The following is a 7,646-nucleotide window of genomic DNA, read 5'->3' as shown; positions in this document are numbered from 1 at the left end:
GTTGCTTAGAAGGAAGCTCACTTGCAAGCTTCATAATACACAAACAGAAGAAGCATGTGGAACAGCTTGGTAGCAGAGGCAGCCACGTGGAACAATTAATCCATTTTACAGTATAAACACAAGATAATTGAAGTCAGTTCAAATTGTTTCAGCTGCTATAATTTCTGGTTGGAAATCACTGATTATGTGCTTGTCCATAAAGGGACAGAATAGGTTATCAGCAATAAGGCACTGCAAAGTAGGATCTCTTAAAGAATCACGACCAGATTTGTACTACAGTAGAAAAAAAAAAAAGACACAGAACACAAAAGTGAAGCCCAGTTTTACTTTTGCCTAGCTAAGTATACAATCTGCTCGCATCTCTTTCCTCTCCTCACAGCTGCAAAATTCTAGTGACTTTTGAGAATCAGTATTATCTTCTTTCTAACTTTTTAATGATGGGTATCCCAGCACAAGATTTCTTATTAACCCTTGTAAGAATAGTGAGGATACTTCTACATTATCTTTGACTGAGAGGCTAGAAAGATGACTGCAATTTCCATGTGTTTAACTACTGATTTAAAATGTTAGCAAAATGAAGTAAAATGCTTCTTTTTAAAAATGTGTGTCCTTACTTCACAGCTAAGTAACCATAATGTCATGCATGTGTGACCTAAAAACTACATTTTGCATTCCACATTAGCCTATTACTGACCTTATAAATATGTATTCATATCTATTAAGAACTACGCACTCCTGATTAGAATTATTATTAGCACATTCTCAGCACTCATATAATGAGTTCAAAAATTAAGCTATAGTCATACAGTCAAATTAGTTATAACAAAGATTTCTAAAAGTGACTTAGTCATAAGGCAGAAATATTTAGGGGATTAGAGTGGCAACTTGCATCATAAGAATTATCTTAATTTGACTGCTAACCATTTTTTCTGTATCTATACTTGACTTAATGTGAAATTGTATTTAAAATTCTGATCAAAAGTATTTAATGAGCTGTATCTCTTCATTGCTTCAGAATTTAATTCTTCAGTGAATATATTAAATATCTAATGTGATGATGGAAGCTAGGATACATGCCTAGCCAAGTGAGTACAGTCAGATTGATAACAAACACACAGAAGACGGAGCTGATGAAGCTAGCGAAAAAATAATCTCTTCATCCACTTTTATACATTCATAAAATAAGTGAAAGCTATTTTTGTGCCAACTTAAGAAAAATTCTAGCCTGCCTGTGACAGGTAGGTATCAAAGAAGTCTTAAGCTTGAAGTCTATTTTCTCTATATAGACTTTAGCCCTTGCAAAACACAGTAATTAATCCAAGGCATACTATTCCTTAGTATGATTTAAGCATTACATAGTTAACGTAAAAGAACACCCTTTTTTCCATAGAGTCTGGCTTAGATGATAGCATCTTGCTTTAGCCATTTACACAGAAAAAGAGAAGAAAATATACTCTTTAAGAAAAGAAGAACTTGCGGACTTTCAGCTATGCAAGGTAATTGCAAGGTTCATTACAAAATGAATCACCTAATTCACTTGATTTTTTTTTTTTTTTTTAATTTTATGAGGAAGACTAAGTGGGCTGGGACAGTTTAGCATAGACAAGATTGAGAGGGGATCTTATAAACATGTACAAACACCTGAGGGGAGGATAGAAAGAGGATAGGGTCAAACTCTTCCCGGTGGCTCAGAAAATGGGTACAAATTGAAACACAGGAATTCCATGTCCATGTGTGGAAGAACTTTTTCACTGTAAGGTTGACAGAGCACTGGAATAGGCTGCACAGAGAGTTATGGAGTCTCCTTCTGTGACCTCTTCAAAATCCGCCAGAATGCAACCCTGTGCCACGACTCTAGGTGTCCCTGCTTGAGCAGAGGAGTTGAACTAGATATCTCTAGAGGAGCCTTACAAACTCAACCATCCTGTGATTCTGTGAAATCAATCCTATTTATCCTATCCTGTTTATTTATTATCTGTTTCTTAACTTTACATAAATGCCAAACAAATTGACAAGTAAACTGTGCCCCGTAGGGTTCTTGCAACTAGTTTGGTGTAGCTTTTGGCTACTCATTATACTCATGCTGTGATTACTCATTGAATTGTACACTTCTGTTGCTGTAGCCTGACTGGATCACTCAGGCTGCTCAGACTAAAAACTAAAACTAAAAAAAAAGTGCTGAAATTTTATCAATGAATACTAAAATTTCACATGACTTCAGATTAAAAACAAAAAAAAAAATGCAAGATTTACATACACATCCTTAATCATCTCAGCATACAATGTATGAAAAAATTATAGCTCCTTAAATAACAGTATCCACAGTATACAAAATTGTGAACAAAAATAATTTGCTATCTAACATCACTTTTAACTATAATCCCCTATTAATAATGTAACTGTATATATAGGAGTAGTGTATACACATTATACGATGTCTTTATACATTTAGTTATTTGCTGCTAATGGGCTGTAGCAATTTCCTTTAACATGTATTTGGAATATACCCTCCTACCAACTAATTTTCTCCTCCACCCACCCCAGTATTAATTTATGTCTGACAACCTACTTATTTGGCTGCTATTTAAAGGATCATCACAACTGAGTGGTCCTTATCACAAAAACAAACAAACAAACAAAAATTAGATAAAATAAATGCAAATGCTAAAATGTAGCTCACTTACAAATTTCTTTTAAAAATGAGAATGAACACCTGAACATATAACAACCTTGCATGGGCTATTACAGTTACTACACATTTTAGACATTTTTTATATATCTCCATGAAGATGAGAAGTTATTTATCATTTTGACATTGATTCCACATCTAATAAAAATCTAAGGGAAGCAGAAATTCAAAAGCAGAGTTCAGCAAACCTCTTATGAGCAGAAATCAGAAATTATGCTATTGTATCTAAATGCTTCTCTCCTATATTAAGATTTGTTTTCATTTTAAGGAAACAAATTATTGTTGAATTAAAATATTAAAATGAATTCTTATTTTAGTTACCAATAATAAAATAGTTGTACCATTAAAAGTATTAATGAAAGAATTCAAGACTTCTTCATACATATTAAGTATCGCATATGTTCCAGAAGCCTTTTTTTTTTAAAAGGAAATTTAAAGTAATTAAATTTAATGTTGACTTTAATGTTAATTTTAAAGTAATTTTCCAGCGTTAGAAAAAAGATCACAAGTCTTGAGGTAGTTCACAGAAAGTAAGGGTTACATCTAGGCTTGAGCTGCAGTTTTGTGTTTGGTCTTCCAGTTAATGTCTGCAAAGAACTGAAATCAATATGCTGGCCAAGGAAAAATCTTTGATAAGATTAAGAATTAATAACCAAAATTGAGAAATGAGATTGATGGAAACTCATGGAAAATGAGACTAATGCAGGTTATGTCTTAAAAAATTTATATATCTGTCTCCCTTGATCACCCTGAAAAAAGAGTTTTAACAACTTTAGTCCTTCACCTTAAAATAGAAATCTTTCTAGCTTTCTATAAGAATCAAATAAATTTTACTTTATTAAGCTTAGTATAGATACAACAACAAGGAGTTCATTTAAAAAATGGGAGAGAGAAGATATGTTTGCAGTCATACACATAAATTGCACAAGAGGATTTTATATATGAACAGATAGGTTTGTCAAGTTTCTGGAAACTGAACTACTAAAGTATAACTTAAACTGAACAAGGAAATGACATGAGAAGGGTTAAATCTGATTGCAAATTTTGTGCTTCAGTTTCATATTTATCATACTTCTCTGTGAGAAAAAAAAATGGAAGTTTTTTTTTTCATTTTGCAATCATTTTAGATTGTTTCTGGTTTGTATTTTGAACTTGTTCAGAATTACACAGAATGGCTATGGCTTTAAAGTACCTCTCCAGTTTGTCTAGTCCCACTCCTCCTGCTCCAAAATATTTCAACTACAGCTGGTTTCACGGGGTTGTGTCCAGACATGTTCTGCTTGCCTTCAAGCAAGCAGATTCCTGGACTCCTGGTAGGTCCCTTTGCCTTCCCAGTGAAGATGTCCCTAGTTAGAGGGAGGCCGTGGCTTTCCAAGACTGTCCATGGCTCTCTATGGCTGTTTAGCTGGTATTTTCCTTGGGGTCATTGGTGGGGCCTCAGTGTGTTTAGGAAGTATTGGAAGCTATTATTTTTCACACTCAATACTATTCTCAATTGATATTACTGAGTGAATAGAAGTGGTATGGAAACCCTACCTCATGGATCTCAGCTTTGCTCTAAAACTTTGCACTTGCAGGATGGTGGAATTGGGGAGTGGAAGCTTTAGTAACACTTTTGCTAATAGTAATCAGCCTAACTATCAATTTTGCTGTAATCAGGTGCCTGATTAGCTGCTATTCTATTCTCTTTCTTTACGATACTCAAATCAGTACTGCTGAAGAGGACTTGGGAGTGCTTGAGTGATGAGTTGGTGTAAGGGAGGAGGACCAGGCAAGAGCACTGTGAGAGTCAACAACTGTTCCCAGATCCAGGGCCCCCTCGGGAGGTTCCAGAAATCACAAATGCAGGGGTTGGTGTTGCCACCTCCTTTGACTAACTGATGATGATTCCCTTGATTGATGAGTGTCTCAACCACTCCTAGGATTGAGATAAGAGAAGGTTCAAGACACCGAGCAGCTGGAGTCAATAAACAGAGACATGGGAGCCTCTCTGGGTGCACGCTACACTGAACACTTCCATTCACAAGGTCTGACACTGGACCTAGGATTAGTCATCACCCTCTTGCTCTATCCCTAGCTCTTTTCCCTTCAAGCTGTTAAGTAACATAACACAAGACCCACATTGGTTTCTCATAAAGCTAGATATCATAAGCAGGTATTATTGTTAGAAACCCAACATTTTCAGAGTATCTGTTTCATTAAAATTGATGCTTATGCACAGACCTTGAGAGTCATTTCATTTTAATCCATATGGATGGATTCTGTGAGTCTGAGTCTCCCTCCCCTCTTGGAGATGGGATGTACCAAAGAGAAGAGAGGAGCAGAGATCAGAGAGGAGGCTCTCCCTGAAGGTGACACCTTGGGAGCACAGGGGCTCCAAGGGATTTCAGGGCACTCACAATTATGCTAGTGGGACACCACTGGTGCCAGATCTAGAGCTCTGCAGGGACATGGTTGAAATTAAATGACTGTGCACCTGACAGCTTTTGTCAGAGTGCAGCAGCAGGGGCTCAGCCAGGCTGCAGTCATGTGAAAAGCAGTGTTTATAACTGAGGCATAATCAAAAACCCACTCCTGAATGTGTGTGTTTTGCAGAGGTGCGGAGCACAAGCAGCAAGGTTTTCACAGCAGGGTCTGCCAGCTGCCCTGTGTGTGGGGGAAGATCCTGAGCTGCCTTGAGCAAGTCGTAGCAAGTACAGACAGCTCCTCAGCTGCAGGCAACAACCTCCGCACCAAAGCTTAAGTTGGGGCAGGACATAGTGCCTTTGCTCATGTATGTTTAAGAAAGGGTGCAGAGAAGGTGCGTATGGAGAAATGAAACAGAAGAGGTAAGTGCTGGGGACATGGCCGGAGGCACTCTCCTGGAAGGAGGCATGTTCTCTGGCACTGCATTTAAAGTAGTGCCTTTACATTTTTTTACTTTTTTTATAGTGCTAGCTGATCACCATGATTTTAACTATTTTTATTTATGTACTGCCTAGATAACCCCAGTTTTAAAAATTCTTCTATTTGGTCCATGGTTACAGTTTAGGTAACCGTGGCCCTAAGGTCCATGGTTTAGATCCATCATTACCATACAGGTCCACGGAACCCAGTGCCGACCTCTGAAGGATTCTTTCAATGCTGGCCTCCAGCTGGGCTTGGTATTGCAGGCCACTTGAGTCCAGCAGTTCAGACAGTTCTCAGTCTGCCTCACTGTCCTTTTATCTATCTTGAACTTCATCATCTTGTCAATGAGGAGCTTATTGATGGGAGACAGAGTCAAAAGCCCTCCAAAAAACATCCACCCTTCTTCCACCAAGCCAGTCATGGCATGGTAGAAGACTATCAGGTTGATCAAACATAATTTCTACTTTGTAAAACCATGCTGACTACTCGCAATTGCCTTGTCCTTCCTGTGCTTGGAAATTAGTTGTGTTTGAAGTTAGCTAGATTAGTTGTTCTATCTCATTAGGGATCAAACTGAGGCTGACTAGCCTTTCCTTTCTGAAAACTGGAGTGGCATTCTTGCAGTCATCAGGCACCTGCCCCACTCATCACTTTTCAATGTTATTGACAGTGGCCTTGCAATGACATCAACCACTTTTACTTACTTCTGGGTGCATCTGATCGGGTTTGATGGCCTTGTGTATATGTCTGGTTTGTTTAATGTTCCCTAAGCATTCCTCTATCAACAAAGATAGGAGGATACAAAAAATGTATTAGAATCAAGTTGCTTCATTTCATGACATTTCTAAAGCAATTTGTTGCAACTTACATACCTAGAAAGAAATAAGTACTTAAGATTACCACTTTTCTTTTAAAGATGGAACTAAAATAAGGCCTGGAATTCTCACTTTTTTTTGTTCGAGTTTTCTTGGTACTTGACATCTCCCATAGAAACCAGTAGTAGCTGACAAATGTTTTGAAGTCAGACTGCTTGTGTGTATATTTTAATGAGGATTTTATCTCATTATCTATTTTTAAGAGCAATGGCAAAATGAAGTGTCTTTGTTTATTATAATAGAAAACCTAATAATATGAATGGCAAAACTAGCTTAAATCTGATAAGTGGTGTATCAGAGAAATCCTAAGAAAAGAAAATGCATTTATTTTGCAAGTTTTCGTATCTTAATTCTGCTCATTTATTTTACCTATCTGGAAGAAAAATCCCTGTGATATATTGGATATGGAAGTAGCAATTCTTCCAAATGCCTCGGAAGAAGAAAGGAGAACAGAAGGCATGCATTCGTTATATTACTCATAATTTTCTTCTCTTCAGCTACATCATATCTGCATTATTAATCACTGGACTAGTACCATTAAGGTGTGGCTATAATTATATCAACTTAATGACTTCAGCAAGTTGTGAATAAGTGATTAAAGCAAGAATAGCCAAAGCTGGTGAATAGTTTTAAGGGTAAATTAGATAAATTCATTTTAAAGATGAATCAGCTGCAATGTAGCTGGCCCCTAGAGCAAGGGTGCTGCGTCAAGAATACGATGTGTCATGGACAAAGTTGCAAGGTCAATATGGTGTTAACATGATGTAGATATGCATCTTCCATGATTTTTTTTCCCTAAGATGTTATATCTTGGATCTCAACATTTCAAAAAATAACCTATTTATCCCAAGCATTTCTTCCTCAGATATCCTTTAAGTGTGCTAGCTTCCACGTGTATGTATGACAAATAAAGATGAAATATTTGAATTATACACCACAAAAGTGAATGCTGGAAACAAGGGGAATAATAATGAAACTGTAAATGATTCAGTCATGGAAACTGATTTTAACAATGTTTGTGTGTGTGTCTATATTTATAAACATATAAATGCAGCATTCAGAATATTCAGAAGAAAGTGTTCTTAGTCATGATTTCCAAAGAAAAAAAGAGGAGATTGCAATTGAATGTCATTGTTTTGTTTTTCGCTATGCATCACCTCACAACAGATTGCAGGTGGTTAACAATCAAGCAG

Source organism: Nothoprocta perdicaria, unplaced genomic scaffold (genome assembly GCF_003342845.1).
Source record: "Nothoprocta perdicaria isolate Ctin4 unplaced genomic scaffold, notPer1 scaffold_241, whole genome shotgun sequence".
NCBI classification, from domain to species: domain Eukaryota; kingdom Metazoa; phylum Chordata; class Aves; order Tinamiformes; family Tinamidae; genus Nothoprocta; species Nothoprocta perdicaria.
This window is presented reverse-complemented; position numbering follows the sequence as displayed.